This window comes from Eriocheir sinensis, chromosome 13, assembly GCF_024679095.1.
Source record: "Eriocheir sinensis breed Jianghai 21 chromosome 13, ASM2467909v1, whole genome shotgun sequence".
NCBI lineage: Eukaryota > Metazoa > Arthropoda > Malacostraca > Decapoda > Varunidae > Eriocheir > Eriocheir sinensis.
In genome coordinates this window covers 10,718,183-10,744,383 of record NC_066521.1, presented here as the reverse complement: position 1 = coordinate 10,744,383, position 26,201 = coordinate 10,718,183, and the positions used below count along the sequence as shown (strand labels likewise).

Genomic DNA, 26,201 nt, shown 5'->3' with positions numbered 1-26,201 from the left:
ACCATCAGCTCCACATCACTATCGTCGTTGATTCGAAGCGCTCAAGCACCACACGGAGAACATATCTTACAGTATATAGCAAAAAAGAGAATGAAAAAAGCTCTAAAAATAAGATATGAGAGAAAACAGTAGAGGGTGTAAGCTTGGTCGTAAAGTCAGCTGAACGGGCGGCCATTTAAATGCGTAATAGGGGATTTAAAAACCCTTATGCGCCCGGCATCGTGTCTGCCCGCCGCCACAGCTGGAATTTTTGTCACCCCCTAGTGACCTAAGATTACCTACATGCTGTCCTGAAGACCACCTGTCAATCCGGAATTTGAATTCTCTCTCTAAAAGAGAGGCTCACTGATGAGCTGTGGGGGGCAGCATGAGCCAAGTAATATGGCGCCACACTAAACACTTTCATGCACCATAACGGCCGGGGGCCAACCATCAGGTTCACCCAAGAAACCCTATCCGGCGCCATAGGAAGAAACGTACAAATAAATAAAATTATAAATAAATAATGACGCTCTTCGCAGATCGGCAGAGACCGGCGTGTGTTGAGGCACACACTCAGTACTCGTCACGGAAAGTTTAGTGATCAGCGTGTATATGTCAGGCCACGCACTCATCAACGCTGTTATAAAATTGTCAACACCGAAGAGTAAGTGTAGAAAGTATGTTTCAAATAGTATACAGCAACCAGCGCATGTTTGGTCTTCCTAAAATCCAACGTATTTGAGGACCTTCAAATCTTGATTATTTTCACGGTTAATCAAGCAAGAATTGATCGCTAAACTCCCGCAATTGTACTGAACTTAAATCTTCGAATCAATAGAATTAATTTACAAAGGAGGAACTTCAGTTTATAAAGAAGATAAACGTAAGTGGCAGTACCTTAAAATGGTAAAACAAGTAACATCAATTTCCAAATGAACTTTAGTTTAAAAAGTAGATAAAGTAAGTGGCAGTCAATCCTCAAAGTGTAAGGCTTGAGTGGCCTTCCTAACCTGCCATATACAGATGCAGCATTTGACCTTGTGTTAAATAGCAGATGTAGTAAAAACCTGACTCGGCGCAGCATGGGAGGTTCCTGTCTCCAACCCTGGAATCGATGGAACCCAACCAACAATATTAGGGTTCCATTAAACGGTAGGCGGCAGAATTAGTAAATTTCAGAGTATATTTTAAACCAGTCCGGCTTCGTACGCATCATGCCTAAGAAAATATTAATAGCACGTTCTCAACGCAGCGGTAATCTGAGAGCAGAGAATGCATTGCATTTGGACGCATTAACACGTCACCAACGAAAAGCTTTCAATTATTAGGCGCCATAATTAATAATTCATAATAATGTGGTCTGGACGGAGACTAGGCAAATCAAGTTTTTCATCCTGGCAAACACGGTTGTCCGCAATGATAAATTTGTAACAGAATGGTGAATCATTTTCAACAGCTGATAATTGTCAAATTAAACTCCCAAGTAACATACCAAAATTCGAACATGATTATAATCACAAGTAAAAGTTAACACTACGAAGAAAGTACGGTTTTATCAAGTGAAAAGCCTCAGCTCCATTGCTCATTCGTTCTGCTGACTGACAGCTCGACAGCCCGCGTGCCTGGAATACTGGACAGACCCGAAGCCAAATTGTCAGCTAGTTTTCGAATGCAGTGAAGCGTTTGTCGTTTGGAACATCTGAATCACACGTTCAACAAAGCTGTGATAAGCTGTGATACTTCTAGAGGTTGAAGAGGGAATCAAACCTGTAACAGTGGGTGAGTGCTTGTCAGATAGGCTTAAGTGCAAATGTGAAACTGTAAAAACTGGTTCTAGATGATTGAGCCTTGCAAAGCAACACGTGACGAGCTTGGAGGAATAATACATGGAGTGGCCCTCAGCGGGTCGCTATTCACTGTGAGGTGAAGCAAGAGGGGTACTATACCTACCACACAAACTAACCCACTTTTAGGGGCTTGGTCATTCATAAAGTGAGTGTCTATATCGAACAGCAACTATAATACTTGAACAATGATGCTGGTAACATATCTAATAATAACTAATGTATCAGTGCCAACATTCATCATCACTCATACCTACCATATAACGTTGATAACTTTTGGGGGCTGGCCAATACTAAATCTAGTGGTGAGGAATGAACTCTTAATAAAGGTTGACTTGATAAACAAGTGAAAAATCAATTCACTGTCGTGCAATGTCACTAATCTTTGCTTGACAACACTGGAAAAAACTCTTGACTCTGCAGGGGTGTTATAGACTGACACTGGATGCTCCAGCTACGACTGAGGAAACACTGTCTCTACTCGTTATTGTGTATGACTGAAACATCATTCCTACCTGTCATGAAGTGCTTTCCACAGACTCTCCACGGTTTGAAGTCTGGGCTCTGGAGATCTTCGATAACCAGAGACTTCCTTCAGCGATCAACTCCCTCCGTTCACCTTGCCGCGTTGGTAGTTTGGGCAGGCAGTAAAATGATAAACTTGGGTGTTTATCTGCATTATTTCCACAGCCAATAACAGCAAAGATGTGGCATTTCTATTCTCAGACGGGTCACCAGTACGTGCCGTTAACACCACAAAATGAGGCTAGAAACTCGCGTTCCGGTCACTCCAGTGCCCATGAAATCTCCCCGCACGGTCTCCCAACAACAATCGGGCTGAGCCCGCCAACCCATAATGAACTGCGGTCGTGAGGGCATGAATTGGCGTGACGTCACTCGAAACTCGGGTCGCGGCGGGAAGGGGGCGGAGCCGAGATGGCTTCACTTCTGTGACGTCATGCCCTCTCCATGTATTCTTCCTCCAAGGTGGCGAGGCCAAAATTTATTAATGTAAATGATTTTCAATTACTGGGCTAGCTGATTGTAGTGCTCGACAAAAATATCGGGTGATGAATAAGAAAACTAAGGAACTGCCTTGTTTACGTCAATGGCCATTTGAAGGCTTTTTACTTCCGTGTGTGTGTGTGTGTGTGTGTGTGTGTCGAAGACGGACCGGTCACCGCCAGTCCTCGCCACATTGCCCTGGACCTGCGGGGAGGTGAGTAGTGTTTGATCGGGAGGGTTTCACTGAATTAAGAAATGTAATCTCGAGCCGTGCAGTGTTATGTAGGTGTCACGTGTGAAAACCATCTGTATACGAGTGTTACGGTATTTTTGTCGGTTTCTTATCGTCATTGCAGATAGACGCTGGTATCTACGCACGGTTCCGTGCGTGAGGTGGTGACCACGAGATGGGAAGCGTGAAGAAGCCTGAGGATTTTGATAATCCCGTGGATTTTGTTCGGTATCTCTTTCTCTATATTGATTTTGAGGTGCTTCAAAAGGTGTTCGAAAAGAAGGCACAGATAATAAAAAGGATTTGGACCCGAAATGTTATTGAAAGCATTTTCCTAATTCCCCTGGCTCTTCTGTTCTTCGTTGTCTTCCTCTATATATTTTGGATCCTCGTATGTTGGCCATGTCGGAGAGTCTACAGATGTGAGTCCTGGGCAAACCTTCAGTTCGTACATCTTGATATTCTTCACAAAGTAGTTGCATTTACCCTTAAACTCTAAGACTAATATTTATCCTTGAGTTCTTTGAGTAACTTGTAAAATTTTATTTCCACTTCAGATCATCGACCTGCTCAGCGCAAGAAAAAACAATCTAAGGAAGCATCAGTAAAGTGATGAAGAGTAACCTGGCAAGGGTTGGGTTCAATGGGGCGCGACATGACGACGCAGACCATCCATAGTCTACCGAATGCCCGTTTCCGCCCTGTCAGTTGGTTTGTCCTGAGCCAACTTCCTAAACTTACTGCAGTTGACTGACCAAACAGACTCCACAAAAACAGATTCCTGCAATGACTGCACCGTTTCTGCCCTCGGCCGGTCCAGGGATGACGCGGGGTTGTCTACATTTTAGCTAAGCCCAAAACCAGACGTGACAAGAGCGCGGAGCAATTGCCCGTTGCCGCGGGTTGGAGCCATGCTATTTTTTTTTTTTTTATTGAGCTGACTTTACTCCGTTGAAGGGGAATGTAACCAGCTGATCAATTTATTTTGTTTTAGTTTAATTATATTAATACTTCGCCCGATACAGCATGTGTATTCGGACTTAGTCTTGTCTCGGGGCTGGAGCTCTATCATTTTAGTGTTGTGGTTTATTTTGAAGAGTATTCTACGTAATTCGTCCGTATCTTCAACAGTAAATGTGTTGCGACTTTTTAAAGAACGTGTTGAGGTTTTTAAAATAAAGATGAATTTAGGTTATAGTTTACGTGGATTTTTTAGTTATGGTGAAATTGAAGAAATGTAAGTGTGCGAGCGTAGGGATCGGCAGGGAGCGGCGTCTGTTGAGCCACGCACCCCTTGCCCATCACCTTTTGTGAATGCAGGAAGGTGTACGGCTGATGAAGATGCTCAATCATCACTCACCTTAAGTACAATAAACTAATCCAGATACCTGATTTAACTGTTCATACTGTCATTTTTTACCCCTCCAGGTGAGATTTTTTTTTTTAAGCTTGCCGTGAAACTAGTCAAAGTAATAAACAATTATCACCCGTGTCAATGGAATAGAATCTGATAAGACGATATTTGAAGACATTGTGTGTCGGTTGGGTTGTTACCAATGGCTGGGTATTAAACAATTGCTGGAGAATTTGGTCTCTTCGTGCATAAGATGCACAACTCCACGCCTCATCGACGAGGCTTAAGTCATGAACGTATTCAGCACTAGAGCGAGGGAAAAAATGCATAGGTGGTGTAAATCAGTTAAGCCGTGTCCACACTATCGAGCATGCTCGACGGGCTAACAGTGATACCATATCACAATAGGTTGTGAGAATGAGGGTTGATGACGTCAGAAGCGGGAAAACCACAGGCAGGGATCTGGCAACAAACAGTGCTACCAGATGTGGTTTAGCCCACAATATCTACTCCTTCACCGGGCAAAGACTGGCGGGCAAAGTTATAAACTGATGAGTGGTGTCAAATACAGGTTCATAGTTTCACTCTGACCCTGCTGAAGAGTGGGGTGTGGGACCTGTCTCACCATGCCGAACACCGTCGAGAGGAAGAAAATAGCCTTGTATGGGATAATTCTTTGCGTGTGTACACTTGTAGAAGGACCGCCAGACATGCTAATATGCACATAACACTTTGAATGTGAGATATATTCCTACTTAATTCCGAGGAAACGTTTAGTGTTTCGCATCATACCAGTCGAAACAGTTTCTGGTGTTTCCTTCAAACTCACTCACAGACAGTTGCCCGCTCGTTTGCCCGCAGTCTCCTCGCTTCTGACGTCACCTTCGTGCCTGCCACTCACCCTCCTTGCTTATGTATTGGAACGGGATCTGGTATCACTGTTTGCCCGTCGAGCATGCTCGATAGTGTGGACACGGCTTAATAATGCGGTCATTACCCGGCATGAACCGTGGGTGACGCCTAAAAACATTGTGCAATACTGAGTTACTCGAAGAGGAGCCACTTAGGTGCATAACACCGCTTTTCGACCTGAGAAACACTCAGGGAAGAGAGTTGTCAGTTAGGTAACCTCGATGTCAGCTTGGCTGAACTGTGTATTTGACACTGCTCACACTAAAGTATTAATAGACTGTACATCTTGATAAATTTGTCGAGCATATTATATTCGGCTCAACCCTGCTGATTTGGCTGATTTATGTAAATGACCGTACTATGTAAGATGCTTGGGTGTATTTACTATAGAAAACACCGATCACAATACACATCCACACATTTGCGTGTCACGAATCACACGAGAAAAGAATCCAGACCAGAAAAGGGTGTTACCGGCGCCGGGGATCGAACCCGCGATCAGCGACAAGAGAAAGCCACTCCTTAAGAGATAAAGTTCTAATGGTAATAGGCACCAAAACGCCAGGCCGCGAACTGGGCAATTCTTGCCACATCACCTGCCCGAATAAATTTATTATTATTATTTTATGAATGCTGTTCATATATATAGGCAGTTCCCTAATTAATGATTATCACTGCCTGTCTCGTTATACCACTTTCACTGCACAGTCGTCAAAAAAGAATCGAACACCTTGAAGCTCGGACCAATATGAGACAATTAATGAACGATATTGCATGATATATACGAGGGGTCGTTATCAGCGTGTTGGTACGCAAACGCCTGTATTGCCACAATCAAGATCTATAGTAACAGGTCTCCTCACTTCAGACGTATTTTCGCAGATGCTGGCGCACTGACGTTACCAGGCTGTTCGAGGATAGGTTCAGCGGGGCCGATGGGGTCAGTCGCTCTTCCAACCTCCGTGCAGTAACAGCTAGCTGGCAGTCGCTCTCAGTTTCTCACACACACACACACACACACATGTAAGCTAGTAATAAGAATGGAGTAGAGGGTATCTACTCATAACCATTGACAAGGCACATTATAAGAATTACATATAGAAAAAATATGAAGTAGGGAGATATACAAAATATTATAGCTGTTATGCGTACATTTGAGTTTGTGAGTAAACACACACCACACACACAATACTACTAATAATAATAATAATGACAGCATCAACATCTGGGGGCAAATATGGGGTATTCCTGAGAGAGAGAGAGAGAAAACGGCAGCGCAATGAGAGAACGGGGAGTATAGAATAGTTTCCCGTCTTCCTCACTGTCTCACAGCCAGCTGACGTCACAAGCTGCGCAGTGGAGGTAAAGTGAGGAGACCTGTTACTATAGATCTTGGCCACAATCATGCCCGTCTCGTAAAACTGCTTTAATAATTCATTATTAACTAGTTGTACTACTGCTGCTGTGATTAATGTCCGCATATAATGCCATCGTTTATTTATGTAATTACATATCGTATGAGGATATGTTTTTTTTTCGAGAATCATTGAGTATATTTTTATATGGAACAGACTAAAGATCATCCACAAGTTAAAAATAATAAATTTACTCGGGCGGGTGGCGAGCACCAAGAATAATAATTGTAGGATGTAAGATGTACGACGAAGTGTATTAAAATAACAGATCGGCTGAGAACTTTGGGACAGATTCCATCTAACTTGGAAAGGCTGTGGCAAGAGTGGTCAGCTCGCGGATGAGGTGATCCCAAAGACTTGGATTCGAGTCCTACCAAGTTCTGTTTCGACCATTTCTCAGCGACGGAGCATTACCCTCATGCTCTCCAGATCATCGGTCATCCCTGACTTACATTCAGAGCACCGAGGGGCAGGTTGGGCCAAGATAATCCTATATGACGGCAGCTACTAAATAAAACAATTAAATAAAAATTCACTCGTGCCACTATAAGGCTGGGCGACCACCAGATCGCTTTAAAAACCCTACTGGCACTATAGGCTGTTGTTTGTTGTTGTTTGATAAATTTATTGCGCAATAGCGTCCGACAAAATTTTTAGCAAATGCATCTGGTTTAACTATAGACAATGGACACACACACACACACACACCAAAACAGGAAGCAAGTTGATGCAACATACACACTTCATAAAGATATATCGGTACAAGTGCCGCGTAGGGCACATAACATCATGAAAATCCACCAAAACGAGGGTGGCGCACCAGGATTGCATCGAGGAAGTCGTGGTTCAAGAGGTGGCGGCAGACAGCATCCAACGGCTGTCCCTGGGGTAGCAAACCACGAACAGTGTGGCAGGCCAAGCATTAATGTTCAATGGTGTTCGACATCGGTGAGCGGCACAGGCGACATTCCGTGAATACAGGCTCCCCCTCCACTCCGGCGACCTGCCACGGTGGACGGTAGCCCAGCCGCAGACGTGCGGAAACAACATTATGTCTCCGAGCCATGAGGCCCCGACTTCGGTAGGAGTATTTGTGGCGGCAGACAGACTCATAGTGGTTGATGGTGACGCTGTGAGGCCTCTCTGCATCCCTACGACGCCGTGCAGGAAGGAAGGCGGCGGAGCGGACTCTGGAGAGATGGCAGGGCAGGGAGAGGGGGCGTCCATCACCACATGGAGGCAGACGGCAGGCTTCCTTCGCTAGGCGGTCAGCCGTGGCATTGTGATATAGACCCACATGAGATGGCACCCATAAAAAATTGACACAGTTTACGATCATTCATTAAAGATAAAAAGGACAGGATCTGTTGAACGACTTGAGGGTGGGTGGGCTGAACAGCAGACAGGGACTGAAGGGCAGGCTTCGAATCACAAATAATGGCAACATTTACTCCCCTTTGACAAACGAGGCTGACGGCATCTAATATGGCATATAGCTCACACAATGTGGAGCTGGAGTGGTCACGGAGGCGAAGGCCAACCCAACCCCCAGGAGGAGGCTCCAAGTCAGGCGAGAAGACTGCGCAACCAGCCGCACCGTCCGATTGCAGTGACCCGTCAGTGTAGAGGCAGTGTAGACCTGTGATGGAGGACGTCACTGTTGCTACGTGTTCCAGGGCCAACTGCAGCTGTAAGGGAGGCGGGTCAGACTTGGATGCAGGAGTTAGGCTTACCTCTGGCGTTGGCAACAACCACGGGGGCGGGCCTGGGGGCACGTCAACAGCAGGAATATCCAAATCAAGACTGCGCATCAAGGAAGAGACAGACCGAATAAGGGCGCGACCAGCGGGCAATATAGGAGGAACAGGTCGAGCGGGTCCAAGCGACATACTGATCAGCTGCAAGTAGTGGGGCGAGAGATGTGGGAAATGGGGGCACTTAACAGTGAGGCGAGTGACATTAGAATAAATTATCTCGACCAAGGGTGGAAGACGTAACTCACATTGCATATTTACAATTCTGGTAGACATGGGACACCCAAGAATGAAATTTTTCAAACGGCTCTAAAGTAGTTCGGGGAAGTTGTACCAAGGGGAGAGGTAATCAACAACAGAGCGAATGAAAGTAATATATATGGTCCTGGCCACAGGAATGGAGATGCCCGAAGAGTTGTTAGTGAGCCACTGGAGAGGTTGAAGCCGTCTCTGGAGGCGATCCAGCAAGGCACAATAGGCTGAACATTAAAGACAAGGATTTAAGGGTTCTACCGTTCTGCACTGATCAGAAACACGAAATGCATGCATGAGCGGATAATCAATTATATTTTCTGAGATTGGAAAGCATTAGATTGACACGTTACATTAGTAGGACCACTAAGTAGCACGGGGACCTAATGGAATTATCTAAACGGATAAAGGGGGGATGTTTGTAATTCCTATGGAAGTAAAAAAGAAAGAAAAAAAGAAGGTTACGGCAGTTTTTCCTGCCTTAACGAGTTCGCAGCACCACCTCAGATCAGTGTTCGAAGCGTGAGTTGCGGTCTGTGGCGGGCCTCGAGCATTGCCACCATACGGCGATGCAGCGGGTGGTGACGAGGGCGTCGAGGGCCTGCCAGTGGTTCAATCCTTTTCGTCGCCCTCACATAGGCGCTACCCTCAAACTCTACCTCAGTCGGGTCCAGTTCCACGCCTCCGGAGTAGCTAAGCCGACCACTGGTAAACGGAGACGCGCCATCGAGCATGACCACGTCTGTCAGAGTGTCCTTCAACTTGGGAGGATATCGGGAAGATGCCCCATTGGAGGATACAGACCTTTCCAGGGTGCCGGTGGTCGATCTGAGGGAGAACCCCGCCTTTTGGACTCTTATTTCTATTTGTTGTGTCCTGGGGGTAGTGGTATTGTCTATTTACAAGACCTTGATATGCCGTATATTGCATCCCGTCTGGACAGTGATATCCCCAATCGTGACGCCTGCGTGGGGTGAGTACTGATGTTTCTTTAATCTGGCATGGCATGAAATGGTGTAGACTCCATTTGACAACTCCAAAAATCTGTCCTTGTGTTCAGTAATAGGACTGTTCATTAAGTTTATGCTTGATGAAATCATGGGTGATTATATAAAGCAGGAGTGCTTCGTATGTCAACATGTGTACCGTAGTATTTAGTATCTTCACCCCCCCCCCACCTTTTTTTAAATTAACCTGGCCAGTTTATCAATCTAGCCCCATTAATACAGTAACACCAATGAGCCAAGATCATATAAGTTTTAAGGAGGGGAGAGAAAGGAGCTGAAGCAGTCGTAGTACGATGCTGTTAAATTTAATTTTCTCAAAGGGATAAAATTGCCTGAACTGAACAGCAAGTTACCACAAACACTTTTAGGTATTTGACTAATTGCCGTAAATTAGATTAGCAACAGAGTTTCATATTCTTCTTAATCATAAGAAGTGATTTCTCTCCATCTTTCGAACTATATCCCCTAAAGCCATGGTATAAAACTTACGATGATTATCGGCAGACTTATCACTGGACCATTAAACTCCTTAACTATTTAAAGCGCAAACTTTTTCTGCCTCTTTGGAAGAATGGTATTCTACTAAGTATTTTTTCGGGAACTACGCAAAGGGCGTTTTTCCATTGATCTGCTAGTAAATATTCATTTGGTTGGCAATATTAATTTGGGGCAGACAGTGGTCCAGTCCCGAGAACTTTTACCATTGAACTTTCATAGCACCCGCGCATTGTTACGAAGTTCAGACCAGACTTGTATCCCCGAGAAGTTACTAAATTGGTATTTTGCTTGCTAGCCTTTAGATCGTTAGGAAGTATTTAATATTGAAGAATGGTCGTTGATTATACAGCTTATTCCCTCGTGCTGATGGGTACGTCACTTTCCCCCGGCAGAATGGGTGTACCCGGTGGTGTTCAGAAGGTGGTGGCGCCTCAAAAACAGATTCCCGTACTTGGTGCCTCCCGTCCCGCAATGCTACATCAGGCTCATGACTAGACGGTCTGACCGTCGTTCGGATGCTCGCCGGGACGTGACAACCATTGGAAATTCACGGCACCACGACGACGAGCGGTTCGAGATGGAAGGGATGCGCTAGTGGAGGCGTCGCCTGTTTGCACGCCCGCCTCGCCGCGCCGCGAAGGGAGCCTCTGCAGCGGGGCGTGAGGCGGCTGTTACTCGTGTTGTGCTTAAAAAGTTTTTACCCGTCGGTTTCTAAACAATTCTACTTCACGAATGGTAGTGTTATGAAGTAGAATTAAAGACTACTACTTTTAAAGACTTTAATTACTAGAAAATTGAGTCTTATTTTAGATTGTCTAAACTTCAGTTTGCGAAACTTGCGTGTGCTTCACTATTTTTATATATTATATTTCAAGGATAAGGCATGCTTTTAAGTTTATACGTTTTAAGGTTATCAGTGACGAGTGAGTATGCATATGCAGAGTTTTATTACTGTTTAAAAATATTAATCTTTATATTTTTAGATTAACCCTAATCTTTTTACTAAACTTGTATATTCATATTTTCAGTTTTACTAAATCTAACAATCTGGCGAAAACTTGTGAATATGCCTCCTATAACTACAAGTTTGAATATACGGTTTTAAGAATCTGGCGAAATATAAATGTGAATATTTTAAGTTTAGAAATAGGGCGTTTGATCTTACTTAAAAGGATTTACCGAGTATATATCCATAATACTTTTTATTGCAACTATTTGTTGAACTAGTATCTAAACATGGGTTCGAAAGTGATAATTTCCATTGCTAACTGAAGTTTAATTTTGACAATGTAAATTATTCTTGAAAAAATTCTCCTTCCATTTTGATGAACGTTTAAGAGCTCAATTTAAAGTCTAATCAATCATAAGTACCATTTTGATGAACGTTTAAGAGCTCGATTTAAAGTCTAATCAATCATAAGTACCATTTTGATGAACGTTTAAGAGCTTGATTTAAAGTCTAATCAATCATAAGTAGTAGTGAATATTCATTTTGGTTGAATAAAATAAAGTTGACAATTGTTAGGTCAAAAGTCAGTCTTGTGTACAAATATTGCTCAAATAAAATTTTAAATCATTGACTACTTCCCTTAACAGTCCCGTCACGTCGCCACCTTGACTTAGATCGGGACAGATGTCGCACGGTGTGAAAACTTAATTTATTGTCTGCGGCTGATACCAACCCTGGAACAAGTGTGACCTCGTGTTTATCAAGTCTTGGCGCGATACTATGGCCCGCCCGCCACCTCCCGGTCAGCCGCCTCCCCCTCCCTCCACACCAGTCCTTGAGTGCTCCCGCGGCCTGAGTATTCTCGGTCAACACACAAATTTAGTGAGATAGGGAAGATTAATGTAATATTGTATCACGTTAGAAGTGGGAATCGGCGGGGCTAACCGGCGTAGGTGTGGGTGCACCGGGGGCGAGAGGGGCAGCGTCAGGGGATAACGGGGAGGCGGCGGGACGGAGGGGAGAGTTAGGGGGGCGGGGAGGTGACGGGGGCGGGGAGGGGGGAGGTTGCTCTTTTGTCGCTTTCCAGCTGAGTTTGTAGTATACGACTTAACGTGGTGAAAATAAAAAATTAACTTCGAGGTCCGTCACTAAAATGGATTTAGACACAAGCAAGCCACATAACCGTTAATATTTTAATCTGGCGTAAAACTGCACGTGTGTGGCCGGCCTTATAGATTTGGCGTAACTTCCACCTGTTACTACGTCACCGACTCTGCTTTTGGGCTATTCAAGACCTTCTACCAGTTCAACTAACATTGCATCATCCAGCTTTTTAAAAAGATGGTGTGGCGTGAGGACGGAGGCTGAGTGGTCAGTGGTCAGGGTGGGTCAGGTCACTGGAGACGGCCGACCACTTGGGGCCAGACTGGGCGGAGGAGACAAAAGATATCCAGACCAGTGATTCACGCACGTAAAAATAAGGTGAGACGTGGGCGGAGTGAGGTCGCTGGGCGGGGAGCGGTGAAGGCCTAGGGGCAACTATTTTTCTTACCAGAACCAAGAAAACTATTTCATCACTTATCTCCATTGCGATGCTGCTTCTAACTATTGCTACTACTTCTATACCACTAGTGCATGTACACGTTAGTGTTTACAAAATAGTTTTCCTCCTCGAGACGGAAAGTCGGTGCCCCCTGCCGCCTTGCGTTCGTGTGATTTAAAACCAATGCACACGAGCTCGTACCGGTGGAGACGCACGGCTATGGTGGTGGTGGTGGGGCGGCCCCAGACGAGTGACGAGCTTCACTGAGTCACTGACATTGGCTAGCTCGGCTCGGCCTGGCGGTGGCTCTGCCTCTGGCTGGCTGCTTCAGTAGCGGTCGTGAGCTCGGTCGGGACGGACACGTCTAGCGCGGCGAGGAGAGACGGTCACAGGCAAACATTCGCTGACACTTAATTAAGACTTCCGTAGATTTACTCGGAGGAAGTGACGTGTGTAGTTCAGTGACAGCAGTGGAACGTGTCTTAAACTAGTGGACAACTGATACTTTAATATGAAAATTTGAGTTGGAGTGTCTCATCCTGTGTGGCGGTGAGGTCAGGTCAGGGTTGTGGAGGTCAACGCCGCGGGCACACCCAACAAGCAGGAACGAGAAGAGGCGGTGACGCTGGTGACTGGCCTGGCGAAGAAACACCAATCAACTGACGTAAACCAGCACAAGGAGACCGTCCGCGTCTTGGCGGAAAAACAAACCCACCTGGTAAGAGGGAAGGAGAATAAGAAAGGAGTAATGTTCGTGGCTGGGTGACCTGGTAAACGAACAAACCAAACAACGCGGGGGGACACGCAGCGCCTACACAAACAGCCGACTCCTAACACGAGAAGTGACGCAGGTGAACTGACTGGCCCGCTGAATACAAACGAACCCCATTGCACCGAGGAAGAAGAATACGATTAAGACTACACTGCCGTAACGGACAAGAGGCAGGGAGACGCAGAGGAGCACCCCTACACAGACACCGCCACCCCGCAGACGACTCAACGATGCCTCTGCCATTCACCATTCTCGATACTACGACGACGCAGGCCCCGAACTCCACCAGTGACGGGAATCGAGGCACCGCTGTGGGTCCTGACGGCTGGGAGAGGAACGTGGTGCTGTGGGTGGCGCTGGGCGGAAGTCTGCTGTGCCTGGCGTCGGCGATCCTCAGCTACGTGTTCCTCGTGTGGCTGCCCAGGAGGGGGTGAGTGGCGCGGTGGGTGATGAGGAAACGTGTGTGTGTGTGTGTGTGTGAATATTGTGGAGGTAATTGTTTGTTATAGTTGCTGCAGTAGTTGTAATAGTGTTCGTAGTAGTTGTAGTAACATGACAGTAGTATATAACAGCATTAATGACAATAGCATATGTAGCAACAGCAGGATTAATAACCGTAGTAACAGCAGTACTTGCAGCACCTAGAGAGCATTAGATGAATCGCGTGGTGTCTGGTGGCGTCTTGAGGTCACGTAACTGTGCGTAGGGCGTCTTTTAGTCTCCCTCGAGACTGCTGACGACCTTGACTTTTTTTATTTAAACAAAAGCACATAGGTTTAATCCTATTAGTAGGGCATGGTATGTCTCGAGCTAAAGGAGCCCTCTTCTTTAAGACCGCCTATTCTAATGTTTGCCCAGTAATTTTTTTTCTATATTAATGTGCCTCTGCTGTTCGCCGAGCTGTTACGTGTTTCTTATTATCATTATTTGCCTACTATCAGAGGGTTGTCATTCTTCCTTTCCATAGTGCTGCTGCTTCTAACAAACATTACTACTATGCTGCTACTTCTACCACAAGTGAATGATATACACGTTGCCAGCACGCTTCGGTATACGTGATCAATAACAGAATAATGATAGGCGGAGGGAAAGGAAGGGGCGCCACTAATACTGTATATAGTTATTGAAGTAGTGACAGAAGAAACCATCTATTAGTTCATCAAAAACTCCAAGTTAAAACAGGAAAGGCCTAACGATTCACAACGGGATGAATGCTCTTGTTATCGCTGTCAGCTTCCTCGCGGACAGGTGTAACGCGGCCCCTTCCTCCCGCAGGTATGAGCGCCTGGAGCACCGCCGCCAGGACCTGGAGGAGGTGACGCGGCTGCTGGAGGAGGCGCGCGGCCGGCCCAGGAAGGTGAGCCCCAACGAGTCCCTGACGGAAAGCGAACGGCACTTCCTCATCCACGACTTCAGGGATTTTTTGTAACACCCGCCTCGTCAGTCATCGTCCTCGTCACCACGCCCTCCACATCGCTCTAGTCCTCGTCGCGCCTCGCCCTCCACCCCGTCCTCGTCATCCTCAATTATCGTTCGTCCATCATTCATAACTTGTATATATTATTTTTTTTTTATTACTGTAGCACTTTTCTTTTTACTCTCTCTCTCTCTCTCTCTCTCTCTCTCTCTCTCTCTCTCTCTCTCTCTCTCTCTCTCATCATTCATTTTATTACCTTCCTTTTGCCTCCACTTCGTCATTCCTCCCTTCCACCTCCCTCCCACCACTGTCTTTCCCTCATCCTTCATCTTGCCCTTACACCTCTCTTCTTCTTCCTCCTCCTCTTCCTACTCGTTTCTCCATCATTCATAATCTGGCATCTGTTTCCTACCCTCTTTTATTAATTTTCTTCAGCCTTCACTTTCCCTTCCTCCTCTTCCTGCTGATCGCTTTCCCTTTCACCCGCATTGTCCTTCTCCCCTGCCTGATCTTTCCTTTCTGTCATCTATTCCCTGACGTTCATCTTCCTTATTCATCGGTCATGGCCACAAGTTGTTTTTTCTATTGTCTCCGTCGCCTTTCGCTATCTCTCCACCTCTCCTAACTGACGTTCATAGATTATCTCCCTAACGTCCTTTATCTCCTCTTCCCCCACAAGACTACTACGCATATACATCCACAGATCGCCTCCTCCTCCTCCCTCTTCTCTTCCTCCTCCTCCTCCCACTCCAAGGGCCAAGCAGACGTCATACAAACCAATGCCAAAGCTCAAAGATGTAACGCAGTGGTGCCGTCCGTCTGCCCGCCCCTTCCCCCTCTCTCTCTCTCTCTGGCGCCTTGTGACGTCCTCGGTTGAAGGTCGTCGCTTACTTAACCCATTTCTCGTCGATTTTTGTTATTTCTTTGTCTGTCCCGAGAAACCGTGTTGTGATGTAATTTGCAAATGCCGATGGCCAGTTTTTAGTGATTTTATCCGTGATCGTGTGTGTGTGTGTGTTTGTCTCAATACTACGGGTCCAATGATATTTAATATTCGGTATTCTATATTTTGTAAACAAAATAAATGAATTTTTTATTATGCTAGTTTTTGTTGTACCCTTGACGTCAAGTTTGTGACACACTGGTTTAATGTTTTGCAGGCCAGCTACATATGGTAAGGACAGCTTCACACCACTGAAGATGGTGGCAGTGTCCACCGAAACTGTTTGGTAAAAATACACCTCTATTGTCTGCCAGTGTGAGTTTTATTCACATAGGTGAGAACCAGTTACCCCGGGACACGGCCAATGTGAATTCAGGGATTGCCACAGTTTACCTTACCTAGATTTCCCAGGTACCCATTCATCGACCAGCCCGAAAGGGAGGATGAACAGCTGGGTGAGCTGCACGCCGACTGCCCGGGGAGGGTTTCGAAGCCCACGGAGTAGTAGCCAGGCACACTAGACCACGGAGTAGTTATATTGCTACTACTACCACCTATATTAGTGATAATAATGAAATTATGATAATGCCCCCGATCCAGTTCCGTAACCACAGCCAAACAAACACACACACACACACAGACCACGAGACACACACACAAGCAAACACATCCTCATGACACACTCTGGAACTGAGGAGGAGGGGGAGGCTCAGGCACACGGCCGCCCTCCTTGTGCGCGGGCCAGCTAGGCACTGAAGGTGAGATAAGCTGGCGTGACCTTGTATTGAGTAAACAACGGTGAACGCGGCCATATTGAAAGTCATGGGACAGGGAAAGTGTGAGCAGGGCCGCGACCCTCTCCCTGCCTTATCAGCGGAGTGACGCCGACGATGTGGTGATTGCAGAGGACACCGTGTTGTTTGTGCATGCGTGAGAGAGGGGTGTTTTGAGGGAGTGGGATGGTGATTGAAAGCCTTGGTAATGATGGTAATACTTACGTGTGTGTGTGTGTGTGTGTTTGTGAATGTCTTACTTATCGACTGGACTGTGAATAATAATAGTAATAATAATAATAATAATAATAATAATAAATGCCTCATGCCTTCCTAACGTGCGTGTGCTCTTATGTTCGGAAATGGTGGTGCTGAAAAACACCAACAACAATTATATATAATAATGATAATGAACACGTTTGTTTTCCTGTGTGTGTGTGTGTGTGTGTGTGTGTGTGTGTGTGTCCCTCTAGTGTATAGGTTTATCTTATCATGCTATAATAAGTAGGTCATCACCATTACAATTTATTTATCTATTTCCTTCCTGTCTCCTTGAAAGTATCCTCGCCAGCAGACTGAAAAATTTGTTTGTGGTTCAGGTCAAGGGTTCAAATCTTCCTGTGTATTGTAAAGTTCCATCTTCTCGTTCTGTGGTCTTCTTTATGTTTGTATATTTCCGATTTGTCCATTTCAGTTTTCCTCGTCATCTAAGTTCTGCGTGTTTTTGGCGAGTGGTTTGGTGTGCTCACAAGATCTATATAAGGTGTGCTCAGTTCCCTGTGGTGCAGTCTTCCTAGCTATCGTACTGCTTGACTCTGCATTTGTCTCTTTAATCAAGTTAATATTGCTTACGTTATTCATGATTTTTGGGGCTGTATAACTTCATTTGTTATGCACATGTTGAATTGAATATAAGAATGATATATTATTTCTATGAACTATCACTTATACACTACTTAATGCTTGTTACTGAGTTTGTTTGTGAGTGTCTACTTCGACTGCGTAACTGTTACATCGATGACGCATGAGTGGGGAAATTAGTGGCGCAACTGTTCAGCCGATAACGCATGAGTGGGGGGGGGGGGGGGGGGAATTTAGTGGCGCAACTGTTCAGCCCATAGAGGTAGCATTAGGAGGAGGCGGCGCGCGGTGAGAAAAAGTGAAGTAGAGTCCGCCATCTTGGGACTGGCAAGAAGCAAGTGTCGGCCGCTCCCAGCCTCACCTAGGCTTAGCTTTAACCTGACTGCGCCCTACCTAGACCTCACTATAGACATGAATCACTGCATTCAGTCATTCGTCAAAGTCAATGGACTGTGTATGGACGTGTCTCGCGGGCTGCTCACAATGCCAGCGTCCTGTGCTGCTTACGGCTGCAGCGCGAGGTTTGACAAGGAAAAATACCCTACACTTACATTTCACAACTAAGTAATATTAGGAGAAATCTAAAACTAAACTGAGGTGAAGATAAACTACGCAGTAACTGATAAATGGAGTAAGATTTCATTATTAAACGACAGACTTCAGCCTACTGAGTGTGGTGTTATTGCTTCTTATTAGGTCTTATGGAATGAAATCTTCTTAAAAGTAGTTGTTTTAGCAATGGTGAATATAGATAAAAAAATAAACTTCTATCGTCAATATAGGTATTCCTTAACACTTATTATAAAATCTTAGTTATATGTGACAAGTGAAAGTTGATCCTTCACCTTGGTATATCCTTCTGATGGTGTTATTGATATTTGTATCACTTCAGAAAAACTGTTCAGAGAAAGTGTCAAGCAACAATTTAGGGCAGGGGGCTATTAGTAAGTTAGTTATTTCAGTGCTGGCTTATTGCAACCAAAAAAACATATTCCCCACCATAACTACTCACATGTATGACACAGACCCTCAGGAAAACCAACTGCATCCGTTAGTTAAGGCAGTTGCTGAGACATATTTGCAGGTACGGTTTAAGTATGATGCTACACAGATAACTAATAAATTAGCAAGTAATGTTAAGGTAAGGAGCCGTCAGTTGTACACCAAACTTATTCATTTCAGTGGCCAATAAATAGAAACCAAACCTACTTCCAATTTCTCTTGTTAAATTTAGGATGAATGATTTTATAATAGTGTACTTATAATTATGTACTTTACAATTAACTAATAAATCAGGTATTATTAGTTGTGCTATGAATATTTATTATCCACAAAAGATATAAAATCAGGGTTTAGGTTACTTGAAAAATGGTCGTTAATGCATGTACGTATATTTGTATTTCTAGTATGTAGCTCATCGGGGGGGGGGGTTAGTGGCGCAGCTGTTCAGCCGATAACGCATGAGGGGGGGGACTTAGTGGCGCAGCTGTTCAGCCGATAACGCATGATGAGGGGGGGGGAGAATTAGTGGCGCAACTGTTAAGCCAATAACGCATGACGAGGGTGTGTGAGAATTAGTGGCGCAACTGTTCAGCCGATAACGCATGAGGGGGGGGGGGGGGAATTAGTGGCACAGCTGTTAAGCCGATAACGCGTGACGGGGAGGGGGGGGGGGGTGGGATTAATGGCGCAACTGTTAAGTCAATAACGCTGTATGACTTAATTACTATTTGTTTCAGTGTTTCCTTATTGACTTTGAAGTCTTCCCATCAAAATGTAAAGTGGTTGAGTTTGTTAAGAACATGGAACATGGATTTGTTAAGAACATTACGTTTCATTGTTCTGTGGTTGGGGTTGTACAAGGATACACGATTATATAGTTATTTACCTTTATGTACCTTTGGGGCTCCTAGAAGTTATCCTACCAATATAGGCTTTGTAACTCATCATATTTGTACTTTTCTTTCTTTACCTATTACACTGTTTAATAATAATAATAATAATAATAATAATAATAATAATAATAATAATAATGGTAATGACATACTACATCTACCTTCTTGTGCACTGCTGTATATTTTTTTCTGATCTGGCCTTTTTTTATTATTATTTACTCATTAGCGTATTTCCGGTGTCTTAAAAAATTCTGTATTTAATTATATGTTTCACAGGAGTGATTAAATTTGTTTACTTCCCTAATACATTAATTTTCGCTTATATATATATATATATATATATATATATATATATATATATATATATATATATATATATATATATATATATATATATATATATATATATATATATATATATATATATATATATATATATATATATATATATATATATATATATATATATATATATATATATATATATATATATATATATATATATATATATATATATATATATATATATATATATATATATATATATATATATATATATATATATATATATATATATATTGATGTTCTAGTCTCGGTTGCGTAAATTTTTATTATACCTGTTTTTAAGCCGTGATTCAGTTTGTGCATTTATCTGAGTACGTGAAATAAACCAAATTTTCCTTTCCACGCGGATGACTGCACACAAACCATCTGGGGCAAAACATGATCTTTCTAAGAAGTCAACGAACCTTGTATCGGTCAAGTGCGAACTCGAACTGCTTAACATTCGCCAAGACACAAATCGATTAAAGAGACAAGATCCTGACGCAATCTTGTGCTGGTGTGTCGACGAAACCGTGTTCTCAATCATTTCGCGGCCCAAGTGCACATATTTGACACGGTTTTGGTACGAGTTTGGGGCATTTCCTGAGATAGCTTAATGGCCCTGGTGGTAGTTCGACCCTTCTTCCGTACCATGAACCTGAAAAAAACACTCATGAGAACCCGATTGATCTCCTTTTTGGCCTTTGGAAATAGTTTATGTGAGAGGCGGAAGCGACTGAGAACACCGACTCACCCGTATCGGTCAGGGGAGAGGGGTTTGACCTGCTGGGTATTGGTAAGGCTTGACTATCAGCTGGGCGTACCGCAAATAGGAATGAGGAAGCAGAAACCAAATCGAAGGGAAAGAAAGGTAAATGGGTCTATAGTACACCTAAATAGGCAAACAAATGCTATGTTCCACGAAACTTAAGTCTACCTTGTAAGATTATTTTCTATAAAAGGCACATTGAACTTTTTACAGGGGAGCCTTGTCTATATTTTTAGGTACCGACACGCCTCAGATAGCGACTCGTAAACGACATATAGGGCCAAAAGAAGCTTGAAGAAGTAAACCGAGAGAAAGGAGAAGATCGCAGATTAAAAATAAGGTCGATACTACACATTTAGAAACCGTCGCCTAAGACCTTGACATCGACTGAAATAACGAAACCAACACTTGCACTCCAACTATACAAACAAAAATTAAACAGGCCATCGAGAGGGAAAATAGTAGTTATCTTGGTTTATTCTGTCATCCACGCAACATCCACTCCACTCCACTATTCATTCCTTCTAGTTACATCCACCATATCCATCTCACGTTCAGCACTTGTCCCCTACCATTGTATCTTTTTAGTTTCCTGGTGCTACTTCCACATGTATCCTTCGTTGTATAATCACACTCTGTACTGCCTGGGGGTTGGGATGGCATGCTCCTCCCTTCTCCTTTGTTGTTTACTTGTAACAATAAACTATCAATCAATCAATCTCACATCTTCACCACATTCAGTCATCCTCTCCACCTCCTTTCTCTGCTTACTCTTCCCTCCACAGCCAAAGCTCACTGACACATGCCTGGGGGTTGGGATGGCATGCTCCTCCCTTCTCCTTTGTTGTTTACTTGCAACAATAAACTATCAATCAATCAATCAGCTTCCCTTCACCACCCTCGTCCATTCCATCTGTTGTTTTCTATATCGACTTATCTAACATTTATTAACTACCTACTATTTCCTCTGTCCCCTTCCCTGCTTTACATTTCCTCACCGTTCCCGCTTCCTTCCTTCCCTCCCTCCATATTCCCAGAACGTATGTGACAAAACTCATGTATTTCACACTACTGAAAGACGCACTCGTTGCTGGTTGTCCTTCAAAAATGTTTATAAACTTACGCGCTCGCACAATAAATATTTTCAACGGCCACAAAGATTAGTCGGGTTCTCGTGAGTGTTTTCCCAAATAAATTAATGGTGCAGAAGGCCCCATCAAACTACCACTAGGCTCACAAAATCCATGGAAAGCCTTAGCAAATGTGGGGCTGTAAATAAGGCCCGAAATGCTTGCGAATATGGATTACATTTTTGTCCTCTACATATCACCATACGTCTGACACACTTTCTGAATTCTATACCTACAAAACACATACCCAACTTCACCATATCGTCACCTTCGTCAACAAAGCGCCTAAGTCATTATTTTCTACTTTACAGGAAATCAGAAATGTCATTATCTCATTTGTCTTAAGATTTAGGCAGAAATGAAAAGGCCAATTCTAGAACGCTCAAACCCTGAATGACGAAGGCAAGCATACAAAAAATGGGCGTCACATGTTGAAAAATCGATGTAAACAAAAACCTGGAAATCGCTGAAAAATGACTAAGGCGATTATTTTATGAGGGTGACGATATGCAATTCACAAACGTTCTTATGCATGTCCCCTCTCTCTGCCGTTACGTAGGTCCTCTCCCTCTTCCCTGTATGACTGCCCACATGTTCTGTATTCCTTACCTAAAACACATACCCATTAGCTTGACCGTTAATAAGCATGTTCCCTCTCTCTCACTGCCGTTACTTATGTCCTCTCCTTCCATATGCAACTGCCACCATTGTTCCATATACATCGACTCAATATCACGTACCCAGTGTTGGCTTATGACCTTCAAAGAGTTACTAAGCATGTTCTCTCTCTCTCTCTCTCTCTCTCTCTCTCTCTCTCTCTCTCTCTCTCTCTCTCTCTCTCTCTCTCTCTCTGCCGTTATTTATGTCCTCTCTCTCTTCCATATATAATTGACACCATTGTTCTGTATTCATCACCTCAATATGCACGTACCCATTATTGGCTTATGTCCTCCTAGATATTTCTAAGTATGTATCTTTTCCCTGCATTTCCTTCTTCCTGCTCTTCCTTCACTTTCCCCTGCACTGCCTCCCCATCTGGTTCCCATTCGTTCCTTCTCATTACTCTTTCAGCTCATGTCATGCCTGGGTCTAGCTTCCACGTATAGAATCAAGGTCATATCAGAATCCTTCCTATCCTATTCTGCTTCTGTTTCACCTTCCTTCCTGTTACTATCATTTATCCCTCTTTTCAGCTTGTATCTTCATAATGCCTTAACCTTTTTCTTCTCTATCTTGACAACGATGTATATAAATGGACAATGAAAACGACAAGAAGGAAAAAAAGAAAAAAAAAGATGAAGATGATATGGATAATTTGACAATTTTAGAATATTCAGAAAACTGTACAACAAGAGAGAGAGAGAGAGAGAGATGAGGCTCTCTCTCTCTCTCTCGGGAAGTCACAAGGGTAGCTGGCAAAGAGCATGAAAGACAGACAGATGGGTTGAAGAGAGAGAGAGAGAGAGAGAGCGAATGACGACTGAGAGAGAGAAGGATAGATAGGTCAGTAACACACACACGAACACACACACACAAACACACACAAGGTAGCTTTCACTTATACCCCTTCCTCCTTCCCTCCATCCCTCCCTCTCCTCTAAACACTCCTCCCTTCCTTCCTTCCTTCTCGGCCCGTTTTCCCTCCATCTCTCCCTTTACTCCCTCACTTTCCTCTCCTCCATCGCCAAGGACAGCAAGCCATAGGACGCGGGGCTCAACGGACCTATTGTGGCGGAAGTAAAAATAGTCAGGTCCCACCGAGACTCGAACTCGGATTGTTGGATTCAGAGTCCAAAGTGCTAACCATTACACCATGGGACCGGTGGAAGAACGGGTATTTTGAAGTGTTCTTGTTGGTTCCTACCTTTCCACCTTCGTTTGTTGCTCGTTTTGGTGTTTTTGTCAGACTGTTTTCTTCTTTGTCTTTCTTGTTTATTGTCTCCGTCTCCTACTCCATTGTCTTCATCTTCCTTTTCTTTTTTCTACTATTCTCTTTTCTTCTTTCAATGCTTGTTTTTGGGTGTTGTTTTGTTCTTGTTCTTGTTGTTGTTGTTCTTCTCCTCCTCCTCCTCCTCCTCCTCCTCCTCCTTCCTATATCATGTTCTTCCTTATTTCAAAACCCTATTTCTCGATTACCTAACCCCACATCTCTCTCTCTCTCTCTCTCTCTCTCTCTCTCTCTCTCTCTCTCTCTCTCTCTTCGCGGGGGAGGTAAGTGATGCATCCAGCAGGTCGAGGAGGGGCTCACACCTGTAATTAGGCGAGTGGGAGCCATTATCCAGGTAACCCGCTATTAGGGCCAATAATTGCCCGGAGAGAGAGAGAGAGAGAGAGAGAGAGAGAGAGAGAGAGAGAGCGATTTTCGAAAATTGTGGTGATGAGTGCTAATAATAAAAATAATGGGAATAATAATAATAAATGATACCAATAAGAATATACGAATAATATGAAGAAAAAGAAGAAGAAGAAGAAGAAAAAAGAAAGAAGAACGACAAAAACAAAAACAACAACGATGATAATGATGATAATAATGATAATGATGATAATAATAATAATAACAACAAGGTACTCACTCAACAGCCATAACAACTAGGGAGCACCTCTTCAAGCCTCGTCAGCTACAACCAAACAGGACTCTCCCTGCAATAACAACAAGGAAACCAATTGAATATGATGAATGATAATGACATAATTAGTTAACAATTACATAATATTCGAGTTCATTTATCCACCACCTGTTTATCACCCATCAACTTTTACAAAACAGAAATGTCACTCTATAATAATAATAATAATAATAATAATAATAATAATAATAATAATAATAATAATAATAAAGGAAGATAAAGATGAAAAAAAAAGAAAAAGAAGAAGCATTAGAAGAAGAAAAAGAAGAAGACGAAGAGACAGCATAAGAAGAATGACAAACATAACAAAATTTCAAACAACAGCAAAAATAAACCAAAAAATACAACTAAGACAAGACGAAGAACAGGAAGAAAACGAACAACCAAAATAATAATAAAAAACATCAACGAAAGTACATAATCACAACAACAACAACAACAACAACAACAAACAAACAAACAAATGACCAAACAAAAACCAACACCCACAACAGACGTCATCACCCAGCCACAACAGACGTCATCACACAACAACAGTGACAACAAAAACAGCCACACGCAAGCAAATCATCTCACAACAAAAACAACAAAAACGTGGAGAGCGAACGAGTAAACAAACAGAAAGCGCAGAAGCCAGAACGCACCAATAACTTTGACGAATAATCATTGTAACGTTACTACGAAGCGATACAACAAACTAAATACATGATAAACAAGCAAATAGAAGAAAGACTACAGATGACATACCAAGAACACGAAATAAAGGAGGTAAAGAAGAGAAAAGAGGAATAAGGAACAATACAAACAGAGGATTAAGGGTAAAGAAGGCGAGTGAACAAATGAGAGTGAAAGAATGGCCGTGAGATAAATGAATGTCTGAGCGTGTGATAAGAAGATAGATTGGCGAGATTGTGTGTTATTATGGCGATAAGGGGAGAGGGAACCAGTGCGTGTGTGTGTGTGAGAGAGAGAGAGAGAGAGAGAGAGAGAGAGTCACGTTCACACTTAGTTCCTCCACGAACTTTAAATAATGAGGAAAAAAATGTAATATGAAAAGAATTAGAAAATGAAAGTTACAAAATGCAATCAAGGAAAACAACTTTAAAATCACGGTCAAATTACTCTCTCTCTCTCTCTCTCTCTCTCTCTCTCTCTCTCTCTCTCTCTCTCTCTCTCTCTCTCTCTCTCTCTCTCTCTCTCTATCTCTCTCTCTCTCTCTCTCTCTCTCTCTTCTTTCTTCTTCCTCTTTTTCATATACATGGTAATATTAACTCCTCCTTCTTCTCCTCCTCTTCCTCCTCCTCTCCTCTTCCCACGGCTACATCCTGGCGGGGAGGAATTGCCTCAGGGAGAGAACGTCTTGAAGGAGGAAAAGGAGGAGGTAGAGGAGGAGGAGGAGGAGGAGGGGGGGACAATTTTAGCCAATCAGGGAGGACATTACTTCAAGGACAATGTGTGTGTGTGTGTGTGTGTGTGTGTGTGTGTGTGTGTGTGTGTGTTAGAAATCTGTGAGAAGGGCGGGAGGGCGGAAGCAATGAAGTGGATAAGACTTTTTTTGCTGCTGAGACGAAAAGATAATGATTGAGAGGAGGAGAAGAAGAAGAAGAAGAAGAAGAAGAAGAAGAAGAAATAAAAATGATAAAAGATGAATGAAACTGACAGACAATATAGATTATGAAACAGTATAAGAAAGAATACACGAATTAAAGAAGCATAGAATCAAAACAAAAATGTCGGAGGAGGAGGAGGAGGAGGAGGCGTTGCTGGGGGCATAGAAGGAGAAGGCAACCCTACCCCCCCCCCCCCCCCCCTATTATCTTCCTATTTCCCTCAGGCAGTAAACTTCTTGGGCCACCTGTCTGAAGAGGAGGAGGAGAAGGAGGAGGAGGAGGAGGAGGAGGAAAAAGTAGAAGAGGAGGAGAAAAAGGAAAAAGAGGGAAAGG

General features: G+C 43.6%; 1 long non-coding RNA gene and 1 other non-coding gene across 2 annotated transcripts; one reads left to right on the top strand and one right to left on the bottom strand.

The window, feature by feature from the left end:
• Positions 1 to 2,362: 2,362 nt before the first annotated feature.
• Positions 2,363 to 4,465, top strand: LOC126998270 (uncharacterized). Its single transcript, XR_007752777.1, has 2 exons — positions 2,363 to 3,485; positions 3,621 to 4,465. It is a non-coding gene; the product is annotated as an uncharacterized LOC126998270 (long non-coding RNA).
• An 18,915-nt stretch (positions 4,466 to 23,380) lies between these two features.
• Positions 23,381 to 23,452, bottom strand: Trnaq-cug (transfer RNA glutamine (anticodon CUG)). Its single transcript has one exon. It is a non-coding gene; the product is annotated as a tRNA-Gln (tRNA).
• Positions 23,453 to 26,201: the final 2,749 nt, after the last annotated feature.